General features: G+C 38.1%; 1 protein-coding gene across 2 annotated transcripts in view; it reads right to left on the reverse strand.

Moving 5' to 3' along the window:
* LOC117903560 overlaps positions 1 to 14,310 on the reverse strand; it is an 89,072-nt gene that overhangs the window by 73,827 nt on the left and 935 nt on the right. The gene's annotated exons all lie outside the window — the stretch shown is intronic.

Here is a 14,310-nt window from a genome sequence, read left to right on the forward strand (position 1 = left end):
AAAGGCAAGGTAGAGAAGCAAACGGCACGCGCGCGATCGACGACGTCGCAGTCCGTTGTCGGTAACCGCAATCGTTTCTCTGGGCACAGATTATGAACAGTGTTACCAGTTCATATTTCTTTTGCCACAAGAAACAAAACAAAACAAAACAAGCTCAAAAGTAAGAAATTTTTATTTGCATCTGATACACCTTATAATAGAATGCTATGCTGGTGGAAATTTGTTTCCTTTTTTTAATTAGATATGTACCTAGACCTTCATACATACATATGTATAAATGTTGAGCATAGGAAAGAAAAAATTAAAGTTTGTAGACAGTACATAAATATTTACATATGTACAAATTTATTAGTGCATTCATACATACATATATGTATATGTATATTTAACATGTATATTTTTATACCCGGTACTCGAAGAGTAAATAAGGTATATTGTATTTGTGCATAAAGTGGATGTATGTAACGCATATGTATGTACATATATTCTTGATAAGCATCAATAGCCGAGCCGATATAGTCATGTCTGTCTGTCTGTCCGTCCGTCCGTCCGTCCGTCCGTCCGTCTGTCCGTCCGTCCGTCTCCGTCCGTCCTTCCAGTCCGACCGTCTTGTTGAGCGCCTGGATCTCATTGGGGTGAGATTGGATCATTATTATAGCCAGAATGAAGAATAATTTGCAGTGGCAAACCCAACCAGTCCAGCAGTATTTTTTAAATTTTTGCACATTCTCACATTCACACTCTGTTTCGTGTGGTGTGTGGCGCTAGGGGATGGGTGCGACCTTAAAGAGCCTGTTGGCGTGAGAAGTGTAGAAAAAGTGTAAAATGTAAAATTTAAAATTTGAAAATAACCGCTAAGGTACAGATGTAGTACTGAGTACCGTGTATAAAAGTTGTGACTTTTTTTTAATAACCTCTATCTTTATGAAGCGATAGTTCACACCTCTGCCTTCCAATGTTAACTATACAGAAGAATGTGTACATACATATGTATGTATGTAGGTATGCACATGAAGCAATTATAGAAGGAGGTCTCGTCGTCGACAGCGTTCCTCGTGTCATTTCCCGTTGAGTTCAATGCTTGTTTGCTTGTCTGCATTGTCGTTTCACTCACACTTACAGCGCAGAACCCTTTCACTCGCACTTATTAACAGCATTGTTACGTTTCCCTTCTTTTGCCGACGAGACCTCCTTTTATAATTTCTTCATGGGCAAGCAGGGCACAGGAAAGCGAAAATCCAGTTCCGTTCATTCACAGTTCGGCAACGTAATAATAGAGGAAAGGGTTCTGGTCATGGCGGAAATTTTTCTATATATTTTTTTTGGTAAGGGCACACAGCGTGTAGAATGCGTTTCAAATTAGATTGGCACACCATTAAGAAAACCAATACAATAAATAGAGAGAAAAGATACTAAATTAGCGCAATTGTAAAGTAAGATTAAATACAGCACGGCAACGAAAATCAAGCCATTGACTCTCTCCATCCAGGTTACTCCCATGCATGTGTACATTTCCAAATAATTTGATAATTGAAATACGTTGGAGAAACATCAAATCTATAGAAAAATGTATATACATAAAAACATACAGTAAGCACACATATTATTCGTACACCACCATCACCCTAGTTTGAACACCTATAACTTGGCCTACGGTCAACGTAAACCGAAAAAGTTAATTTTGTATCAAAGAGCAATATATCTACTGTATGTTTATGAAAAAAGTTTTTAAATTTCTTCTATGGTATCCTTATAAAAATTAACTTAAGCAAAAATTACCTTTTTTTTCGCACATAAATTATTCGTACAGCCGCCCGATTCCTTAAGTAAAATTCAAATATTAAAGGTAACTTGTACAATGAAAATTTTTGTTTGCTATATTTAGTCTTTATGATAACTAAAAGCCCTAGAAACAATCTTTCCCCCAAGCTATTGATGCCCCATGAATTAATAGTGACCCCCTCCACAAGCAGTACCGGTTGCAATAGCTCCCTCGATGAAATGTTGGGCTTCCGTATTCTTTTTTACCAATTTTGCCACGCAGGCTTCATGAAACTCAAGTTTACTAACCGTAGTGAAAGTTTCAGCTAGTTGCAGTTTTAAATGAGCCAGATTTGATCCAAAAGATTAAATTTTGTGTAATTTTTGGGATGGGTCAAGTTTAACTTCGAATTATGACCAAACGGAATGACACATGGATGCCAATTGTCACTCAAAATAAAGTTTAATACACCCTTTTTCATATTTCCATTAAACAAGACCATTCGTAAAGCTCCAGTTAAAAAACAACACAGGTGAAACACTAGGCACCCTCCGAAATGCCATACAGCAGGGACCATTATTTTCTCATCATGGGCTAAATGAACTTTCGCAAGGCCAACCAATCAAAAATCTGTCTTAGATGGACTCTCTAGTCATTATCATTCTCTAGAAATGAATCTGGCCATGGGTTTCTCCAAAAGTCTTCCGGAAAATTAAATTAACATATCTTGAAAAAAATCGTATGGGTCATTGGAGGAGGCCTATTGTTTCACCTGTGTTGTTTTCTTAACTGGAGCTTTACGAATGGTCTTGTTTAATGGAAATATGATAAAGGGTGTATTAAACTTTATTTTGAGTGACAATTGGCATCCATGTGTCATTCCGTTTGGTCATAATTCGAAGTTAAACTTGACCCATCCCAAAAAATTACACAAAATTTAATCTTTTTTGGATCAAATCTGGCTCATTTAAAACTGCAACTAGCTGAAACTTTCACTACGGTTAGTAAACTTGAGTTTCATGAAGCCTGCGTGGCAAAATTGGTAAAAAGAATACGGAAGCCCAACATTTCATCGAGGGAGCTATTGCAACCGGTACTGCTTTGTGGAGGGGGTCACTATTATTCATGGGGCATCAATAGCTTGGGGAAAGATTGTTTCTAGGGCTTTTAGTTATCATAAAGACTAAATATAGCAAACAAAAATTTTCATTGTACAAGTTACCTTTAATATTTGAATTTTACTTAAGGAATCGGGCGGCTGTACGAATAATTTATGTGCGAAAAAAAAGGTAATTTTTGCTTAAGTTAATTTTTATAAGGATACCATAGAAGAAATTTAAAAACTTTTTTCATAAACATACAGTAGATATATTGCTCTTTGATACAAAATTAACTTTTTCGGTTTACGTTGACCGTAGGCCAAGTTATAGGTGTTCAAACTAGGGTGATGGTGGTGTACGAATAATATGTGTGCTTACTGTACATATCTCACTAAATTAAGTTAGAGGGACTTGGTGACGAAATCAAACTATTCTGTTTGGGCGGAACCCTATCAGCAGTAGGTGCAGTGCCGATATGTTGTTGTTTTTTCGAATCGATCAGAGCACGATCACGTGATTTCTATTTAATTAGTATTTGTGCAGATTTATTTGAAATGTTCAAACACACACACATAAATATACCTTTCTTGGATTTATAAATAAATGACCGAGTCCACAGGCATATGCTAGCGCGCGCTCAAACTCTGTGCCTCTTCTCTAGAAGACACCGAAAAGCCAATACTTACATATGTATGTATATACATAAATACATATGCAGCATGAAAACCCGTACCTACAAGAACAATAACGACAACTAAAATATCAGTGTGTACTGACAATGTGTAGAGAGAGCAGGAACAATTTTTTGGAATTTGCTTAGCGATGGTGCGTAGTTGTTTTCACCTAAAGGCACATTTCATAATCTGCAATTTTTAGTAGCTCCGCAGTTGAGGGCCGAAACTGAACTGTTTAGCTACAATTTTGTTAATAACACATATAATATAATTAATATTTTAAAACCAGATTGAACGACTCATAGTGCCAAAACACTAGGACAGGGCTCGGCACGGCCCTATCTATTGTGCATAGGACCATGAAGCAATTATATAAGGACGGCCCGTCGGAAAAATTAGGAACAATGCTCTCAATAAGTGCGAGTGAAAGGGCTCTGCGCTGTAAGTGTGAGTGAAACGAAAATGGAGTGTGCTGATTAACCCTTTGATGGCATGGGGTTTAAAATTGCCCATTGCAAGAAAAGTAGTTGAAGTTTTCTATTTTATTTTGATTTTTTTTTAATTTACCAGTTTTTTAATATATATTTGTTTTGTTAGGCTCTTAGTTCTAAAATAAATTGCAACTTTCTTGCTGCAAAAAATAAAATATCATATTGTTCGTGGGGAATGGTTAATATACATTTGCGTCGAAAATAGTAGCACCGTGTGGTACAAAAATACCATGTTTCAAATAATGTGTTCCATACAACATTTTTTGCACTTTTTAGTAATATAAAGTAGGTTGAGATGTCTTCTATCTGAGAGAAGTGTCCTTTAACAATTTTGACAGCTCTTAATAATTTAGGCAATTATTCGAAAAATAAGCGAAATTGAACGCAACAAAAATAGCACCAAAAGTTACATATATTTTATATAAACTTTTACTTTTCCGAACTGTTTGATATATTATGTTTTTAATTGATATAATACTCGGTAGCTTAAGTCGTTTGTAAACAGACAGTTAAAAAATATTAGTTGTTTTGGGTCGTCGAAAGCACTTTAGGGAAGAAAAAGGATCAAAACATTGACTCCAAAAAAAGAAAGCTATTCTTATGTGAGGAAAATAGTAGGTTGCTCATCTAAAATGATTCGTATTGCTTTAAAACATGTATCCAACAAGAAACTCGTGAAAGAATTGGCGCAATATACACATTTCGGTTGAAAATGCTGGTTTCTGAGTGCAAGAGGAGTCCTTTAAAGCCGGCCACAGAGCTTAAAATGGATCTTAAAAAATTTCCAAAGATAAGCAAAGCTAGATTTAGCTTAAAAGAATATAAATTAAGTTTTCGAAGTGTAAGAAAAAATCCGGTTTAGCAAGGAAGCCATGGGGAAAAGTGAATACAAGGTAGAAAAAACACTGGAGTTGGCCAAAATAAATTTGGTTATAGATCCTGTGATCCGGAGGGAGCCACATTTTGTTTGTTTGTTGCGAAAACTTTAGATCTTTTGTAAAACGACTACCAAATTAAAAACAAAACCCTTTAACTGACATTAAAATCTAATAATCATGCTGAGACAAGAATCATGGTATGTGCATGCTTTTCGTATTATGGAGGTGGTTTAGTACCCGTGCTGGAAACGATGATGAATTAACATGTCTATGTTATTATGTAATAAAAAAAGAATGCTGCCTTATATGAAATATAAAATGCCGTTGATTTATGTATTTCCATCAGGGAAATTACCAAAAACAGACAAGATAGAGAGCTCTAAGGCGTTTTAAAACAGTGACTTTTATGCAATGTTATCTCCTGCTCAGTCCCCAGATATGAACCATAGGGAAAATCTTTGGGTAACAGTTAAAGAATATGTGTCTAATACGAAATCAAAGAAAAAGCTTGAAATGTTGGGGTCCTGCCAGATTTGTGGAGATGAATCCCTCAGGAAAGACGCGAAACTTAGGTTACATTTTATGACAGGACTCAGCCTTTTTTTTATTGCTGCCAAAGGCTTTAAAACAAATTATTAACCTTTGAATACAACTAAAGTAAACTATAGTAATGAAAAATTAGCGAAATTTCTTATAAATTTGAAGTTTTTTATGCTTTTATGAAATTAGTGCTTTTTCAATAATTCCAAATATTTCCAACTGAAGCCTTCAAAGCATACCAATTCTCTCGGATAAGTGGAATTAAGCCTCAAAGTTGACATAATAGTTTTAAACACCTTCATTAGAACCATTGTTTTAACAAAATATCTCAAAGAAAGAGTAGTGTCATGGTGCTATTTTAAACGCCGCAGCTGTGTATGTATATATGTAAATATGTACTTTGTGCAATCGCGTGTTTAGCATCTACTTTGTTAAATTACATTCACGTTTGTGTATATTTTTCATGCTTTGACGAAGGCATTCCCAGCCTCTTCCCACTTCAGAATTAAGCAGCTGAAAAAAATCTTTGGCATTGTGTCTTTGTATGTATGTACATACATATGTACATATAAGTTTATTTTTCGGATGCATGCTATTTTCGTATAATATCTTACTTGTATAGTAAAACGGTAAACATCCTTCAAAATTATGTGCAAATTTTAGTCTATAATCCACTTCTTTATCAATATACCGTTATATTTCGTGAGACTATCTTGGTGAAATCCCTTTTATTTTAATGTCTTGAAGGACTTTACCAATCACTTCAAAAAAGGTTTACCACAAACATTATTAGTTAAGCTTCAAACATCTTACAAAAATATTTATTACAAAGCTTTTGAAAGATTTTGCCTAATATTCAAGTTGAGTCTTTTCGAGTGATCGATAGTAGTAGCTGGATTTTTATACCCGGTACTCAAAGAGTAAATAGGGTATATTGTATTTGTGCACAATATGGATGTACATACATATGTAAAGCACAGAAGGAAACGTTTCCGACCCCATAAAGTATATATATTCTTGATCAGCATCAATAGCCGAGTCGATAGAGCCATTGCTGTTTGTCCGTCTGTCCGTCCGTCTTGTTGAGCGCCTGAATCTCAGAGACCATAAAAGCTAGAGCCACCAAATTTTGCATCCAGACTTCTGTGTGCTCACACTGTTACAAATTCCGAAGGGAATGACCATATCTATCTGATCACCAAATTGGGATACGATTGGATCATTATTATAGCCACAATAATCTTAATTTGCAGTGGCCAAACCCACCCCGTCCCGCAGCATTCACACTCTGCTTCGCGCTGTTTATGGCCTCTGCCCCTGACACGGCTCTGCCTCTGCCTCTGCCGCGACTCTGCCCTGACTCTGCAGTGTGTGTCTCTAGGGGAGGGAGGCGAGCTAAAGGAGCGTGTTGGCGTGAGCAGTGTTGTTGATGTAGATGACAGATGAAGAAAAAATGTCAAATTTGACAAAAAACCGTTAAGGTACAGATGTAGTACTGAGTACCGGGTATAAAAGTTGTGACGCGTAAGAAGCGTCTCACACGTTCGACACACACTGCAGAGTCAGGGCAGAGTCGCGGCAGAGGCAGCGGCAGAGGCAGCGGCAGAGGCAGAGATGTGTCAGGGGCAGAGGCCATAAACTGCGCGAAGCAGAGTGTGAATGCTATAAGCTGCGGGACGGGGTGGGTTTGGCCACTGAAAATTAATTTCTCCATTGTGGCTATAATAATGATCCAATCAGATGCCAATTTGGTGATCTGATAGATATGGTCATTCCCTACGGAATGGCGTTTTTTTTTCTGTTTTCTTCAAAATTGTAGATTTGGGAGGTTTTCGCCCTTTTGCGTGGGCGGAAGGGGGCGGGGCTCATTTTTTTAAATACACTGGTTTCAGTGTGAGCATACTGCAGTCAGGTGCCAAAATTTGGTGGCTCTAGCTCTTATGGTCTCTGAGAACTAGCCGACAAACAAGACGGACGGACGGACAGACAGACATGGCTCAATCGACTCGGCTATTGATGCTGATCAAGAATATATATACTTTATGGGGTCGGAAACGTTTCCTTCTGTGCGTTACATACATTCACTTTGTGCACAAATACAATATACCCTGTTTACTCTTCGAGTACCGGGTATAACAAAGGTATCCAAAGGATAAATTATAATAAAAGGTCCTTTAAAACTATTCAGAACTTTAAGAAAATGTATTTGATTGACTGATTGAATAATTGTTTAGTTAAAAGTAATTTGATTGGAATCGCTCCAACGTACAATTGCATTTCGCTAAGTACTTGTTTAACTAAGCAATAAATTGGATAATTTTCGTTTAACATATTAACATATAATTTTATTGCGTCTGCTTCACGATTGTTGTTGGTCCAGACCTCCAGCAGCGCTGCATGAGTGAACTCATAAGCATCTGCAAAATTTAAAATTGTTCGAAAAGGGGCAAAAATGGGACAAAAACCATAAACACCACGTGATTCTATAATATTTGATTAATAACATGTAACTTGAAACTCTGTGCAGTGGTGTGCTGTGCAAAAGTAATATTCCACAGAAAACACGTGCAATTTTTATTACCAAGCTAAAAAGACACACGAACAAAAAATTGGACAATTAAATACCTACACATAACTATACAAAAACATGTATTAACAATTAATTTAAATACCTCGACCTGTTATTTCCATATTTTTACTTGTATATAAACTTTGTAATCGAGCTAAATTTACAGCTGCAAGTTGCTCAATTTTTCCCGCACTTTTTCACAAGTCAAAGCATCTCAAAATCAGCCGACTTTGAAACTGCCTCTGCCTCTGCCTGCCGTGACTCTGAAGTGCGTGGCTCTAGGAAAGGGGGGCGAGCTAAAGCAGCGTGTTCGCGTGAAAAGTGTTGCAGATGTAGATAACAGATGAAGAAAAAATGTAAAATACGAAAAAAACCGCAAAGGTACAGATGTTGTACTGAGTACCGGGTATAAAATATGTGACTCGTAAGAGGCGTCTCACACGTCCCTTCTCGTTTTTATATGAAGTTTGGTCTTTTTATTTGCAGCCCGGTATTAATCGGCCGATTTTTTTCGATCTGAGTACTGCCAGGCGTACAGCCGCTAAAAAGTAGTTAGTGCGCGACAACATTTCTTTTCTTATCGGTTCCATACGAATATCTTCCTTGATTTTTCTAGCGGCCCCTTTTTTTTTCGATCTGAGTACTAGGCTTATGTACATATATGAAAGTCCTCCAGATCATATTTATGACTCGCTCACACCTCACAAAAACCACTACTGCTGCATAAATTGCATTTTCCGTTTGATATTACGAAGGTCGCTTTCAGTTGGCTTTCGAAGTAGTTAGAACCAAACACAATAAATAACGAGAAGGGACGTGTGAGACGCTTCTTACGCGTCACAACTTTTATACCCGGCACTCAGTACTACATCTGCAACTTAGCGGTTATTTGTCAAATTTCACATTTTTTCTTCATCTGTCATCTACATCAACAACACTACTCACAACAACACGCTCCTTTAGCTCGCCACCCTCCCCTAGAAACACACTTTGCAGAGTCATGGCAGAGTCGCGGCAGAGGCAGCGGCAGAGGCAGCGGCAGAGATGTGACAGGGGCAGAGGCCATAAACTGCGCGAAGCAGAGTGTGCTGCTATAAGCTGCGGGACGGGGTGGGTTTGGCCACTGAAAATTGCTCCATTGTGGCTATAATAATGATCCAATTGGATCCTTATTTGGTGATCTGATAGATATGGTCATTCCCTACGGAATGATATATATATTCTTGATCAGCATCAATAGCCGAGTCGATTGAGCCATGTCTGTCTGTCCGTCCGACTGTCCGTCTGTCCGTCTTGTTTGTCGGCTAGTTCTCAGAGACTATAAGAGCTAGAGCCACCAAATTTTGGCACCAGACTGCTGTATGCTCACACTGAAACCAGTGTATTGCAAAAATGAGCCCGCCCCCTTCCGCCCACGCAAAAGGCCGAAAACCTCCTAAATCTACAATTTTGAAGAAAACTAAAAACGCCATATTCCGTAGGGAATAACCATATCTATCAGATCACCAAATTGGGATCCAATTGGATCATTATTATAGCCACAATGAAGAATTAATTTTCAGTGGCCAAACCCATCCCGTCCCGCAGCTTATAGCAGCACACTCTGCTTCGCGCAGTTTATGGCCTCTGCCCCTACACGTCTCTGCCGCTGCCTCTGCCGCTGCCTCTGCCGCGACTCTGCCATGAATCTGCAAGGTGTGTCTCTAGGGGAGGGTGGCGAGCTAAAGGAGCGTGTTGGCGTGAGTAGTGTTGTTGATGTAGATGACAGATGAAGAAAAAATGTGAAATTTGACAAATAACCGCTAAGTTGCAGATGTAGTACTGAGTGCCGGGTATAAAAGTTGTGACGCGTAAGAAGCGTCTCACACGTCCCTTCTCGTTTTATTTAGAGAAAATATATGTAGATATATTCACATTTTGATATAATTTTGACAGCTCTACCGTCAAGGGCATGTAACTTACAACTATTAAAAATTAAAATGAAAAGCACTGCATATGGATTTTATGCACATATGTACATATTTATGTACATACAGTTGCGAAAAAAATAATAGCACCACTACAATACATTTTGTTCTTGGACAAAAAAAAAAGCAATTACTGTTGCGATTTTTTTACATTTTTAGTTTTTTCATATAGTTAAGTATTTCCCATTAACAAAGAAAGAGTTGCCTTTTTTCAAAATTCTGTCTTTATATTTTTTTTTAACTTTAAGAAAAAATACCACAAATATGGCGAAAAAAATAATAGCACCGTTAGCACTATTTTAAGTGAATATCCGTAATTTCGCGGAATTGACTTTGTATAAACCACGTATTTATTAGTTTTAACTAATATTTCATTGATTCTATCATAAAAGCTAATAATAATCATTACAATAATACGTGGAAAGCTCTGAAATGCGAAAAAGCGCGACCTTTGCAAAAAATTTATGTTTGACGTAACAGAGACGTACAGAGAATTTGGTCAATTGGTAGGCAGTTTAAATAAAATGATAAAAAACGCCTTAAACTATGAAGAAAAGTGTAAAACACGTGGATGAAAACGATCTATGACCCCTTTTAGGGTCAAAAGGCTGATTCGCGAGAGCAAGAAGGTTCCCTTCAAGCGACGGGCTAGAAAGTTTAAAAATATCTTAGACAACATAGCCAAAAAGCCTGCTGACCAAAAAAAATCGCACTTTTAAACGCCAGACAAATTACTAAGCACATGATGTTTGCAAGGGAGCATGCCAATTGGACATCCCTATAATGGCGCATAAATTTTAATGTCAGATTAGTAAAAAGTGTTTTATTTACTGAAAAGGAATCTTGATCATACTTAAGACGTTCAAGGAACACCAGGACACCAAAGAAAACCATTAAAAATAAAAGGTTGAATTTAATGATATGGGCCTGCTTCTCTTACTATGGAGTAGGGCCAATACATTGACTATAAACCATCATGGATCAGCACGTGTCCTTGAATTTCATGGAGACAGTAATGCTACCCTTTGCAGAATACGAAATTCCACTCGTATGGGTCTTTCAAACGGAAAATAGCCCCAGCATGAAAGCAAAGGAATGGTTCGGGGCCAACACTGAACGTGTTAAAGTGGCCTGCACAGTCGCCTGACATAAAACCCATCGAAAATCTGTGGTCCGACGTCCAGAAGGCAGTTGCTGATTCCAAACCAACCACTGTCGGATCACTTTGAGAACAAATTTAAGAGTCCTGGTCCAAAGCTCCCCAAAAGCTATTCGTGGACTTAGTGGATTCCATGTCAAGACGCTGCGCAGATGATGTTGCCAAAATAGGACACTGAACTAAATCTTGAATGATAAATATTAATTTAGAATTAATAGTTCAAAAGTGTTAACTAAGAAATTCATTACTTGTTGGTCATTTTTATACCCGGTACTCGAAGAGTAAATAGGGTATATTGTATTTGTGCGGATAACGGTTGTATGTAACGCACAGAAGGAAACGTTTCCGACCCCATAAAGTATATATATTCTTGATCAGCATCAATAGCCGAGTCGATTGAGCCATGTCTGTCTGTCCGTCTGTCCGTCCGTCCGTCTGTGCGTCTGTCCGTCTTGTTTGTCGGCTAGTTCTCAGAGACTATAAGAGCTAGAGCCACCAAATTTTGGCACCAGACTGCTGTATGCTCACACTGGAACCAGTGTATTTCAAAAATGAGCCCCGCCCCCTTCCGACCACGCAAAAGGGCGAAAACCTCCCAAATCTACAATTGTAAAGATAACAGAAAACTAAAAACGCCATTCCGTAGGGAATGACCATATCTATCAGATCACCAAATTGGGATCCGATTGGATCATTATTATAGCCACAATGGAAATTAATTTTCAGTGGCCAAACCCACCCCGTCCCGCAGCATTTACACTCTGCTTCGCGCTGTTTATGGCCTGGCCCCTGACACGTCACTGCCTCTGCCGCTGCCTCTGCCGCTGCCTCTGCCGCTGCCTCTGCCGCGACTCTGCAGTGTGTGTTTCTAGGGGAGGGTGGCGAGCTAAAGGAGCGTGTTGGCGTGAGTAGTGTTGTTGATGTAGATGACAGATGAAGAAAAAATGTACATATGTATGTAAAAAAAATAATAGCACCACTTTTGAAAAATGGATTTAAAATTTAACGAGAAGGGACGTGTGAGACGCTTCTTACGCGTCACAACTTTTATACCCGGCACTCAGTACTACATCTGCAACTTTAGCGGTTATTTGTCAAATTTTACATTTTTTCTTCATCTGTCATCTACATCAACAACACTACTCACGCCAACACGCTCCTTTAGCTCGCCACCCTCCCCTAGAAACACACACTGCAGAGTCAGGGCAGAGGCAGAGGCAGTGACGTGTCAGGGGCCAGGCCATAAACAGCGCGAAGCAGAGTGTGAATGCTGCGGGACGGGGTGGGTTTGGCCACTGAAAATTTGGTGATCTGATAGATATGGTCATTCCCTACGGAATGGCGTTTTTAGTTTTCTGCTATCTGCAAAATTGTAGATTTGGGAGGTTTTCGCCCTTTTGCGGGGGCGGGGCTTATTTTTGAAATACACTGGTTTCAGTGTGAGCATACAGCAGTCTGGTGCCAAAATTTGGTGGCTCTAGCTCCTATAGTCTCTGAGAACTAGCCGACAAACAGGACAGACGGACAGACAGACATGGCTCAATCGACTCGGCTATTAATGCTGATCAAGAATATATACATATACTTTATGGGGTCGGAAACGTTTCCTTCTGTGCGTTACATACATTCACTTTGTGCACAAATACAATATACCCTGTTTACTCTTCGAGTACTGGGTATAAAAAGAGCGCTGGCCAATGATGAAACTATACATATATACATATGTATGTATGCATGTACATACAGTAAGCACACATATTATTCGTACACCATCATCACCCTAGTTTGAACACCTGTAACTTGGCGTAAGGTCAACGTAAACAGGTAAAGTTACTTTTGTATCAAAGATCAACATATCTACTATATGTTTATGATAAAAGTTTTTAATTTTCTTCTATGGTATCCTTATAAAAATTAATTTAAGCAAAAAATACCTTTTTTTTCGCACATAAATTATTCGTAACGAAGCTAATTTTGTATCAAAGATCAACATATCTACTATATGTTTATACAAAATCTATGTATCTATTATCATCTATGGTATCCTTATAACAATTAACTTAAGCACTTAAATTAAGGCTTAACTTAACTTACGCACATAAATTATTCGTACAGGCGTCCGATTCCTTAAGTTAAATTCAAATATTAAAGGTAACATGTGCAATGCAAATTTTTTTTTGCTACATTTAGTCTTTATGATGTCTAAGAACACTAGGAACAATCTTTCCCCCATGGTAGTGGTGCCCCATGAATTGATATTGAGCCCCTCCACAAGCAGTACCGGTTGCAAGAATTCCATGGATGAAATTTTGGGCTTCCGTATCCTTTTTTACAAATTTTTCCACACAGGCTTCATGGAACTCAAGTTAACTAACCGTAGTGAATTTTTCAGCTGGTTGCAGTTTCAAATGAGCCAGATTTGATCAACAAAATATTACATTTTGTGTAATTTTTTTTGAATGGATCAAGTTTGACTTCGAAATTTGACCAAATGGAATGACAAATGGATGCCAATTGTCACTCAAAATAAAGTTTAATAATTCCTTGTTCATATTTCTATTAAATAAGACCACTCGTAAAGCTCCAGTTAAATAACAACACAGGTGAAACAGTCGGCACCCTCCGAAATGCCATACAGCAGGGACCACCATTTTCTCATCATAAAATAAATTTATTTTCGCAAGGCCAACCAATCAAAAAAAAATCTTAGATGGACTCTCTAGTCAAATCTCATTCTCTAGAAATGAATCTGGCCATGGGTTTCTCCCAAAGTCATCCGGAAAATAAATTTAACATATGTACATATCTTGAGAAAAATCGTATGGGTCATCGGAGGGTGCCTAGTGTTTCATTTGCCTGTGACTATTTACGTTGACCGTAAGCAAAGTTATGTGTTCACAAACTAGGATGATGATGGTGTACGAATAATATGTGTGCTTACTGTATGTATGCACCTGGCCAAGCTCTTTTCTTTGTTTGCTCTCTGAGACCGTTTTTGTGTTGCAGTGTTTGCATGTGTGTGAGAATTTGAAAAAGGCAGGTCACCGAATCATTCGCATTCTTTTGTTTCACTTGAACTAAAAATCCTTCCAATGTTTCGTTCTGATTCAACTTTATTTTTTGTTATATCCCGATTATGCTGAGCAAGAAGGAAGATGCGAGAGCAGCAG

The sequence above is a fragment of the Drosophila subobscura genome, chromosome A (assembly GCF_008121235.1).
Source record: "Drosophila subobscura isolate 14011-0131.10 chromosome A, UCBerk_Dsub_1.0, whole genome shotgun sequence".
Classification (NCBI taxonomy): Eukaryota; Metazoa; Arthropoda; class Insecta; order Diptera; family Drosophilidae; genus Drosophila; species Drosophila subobscura.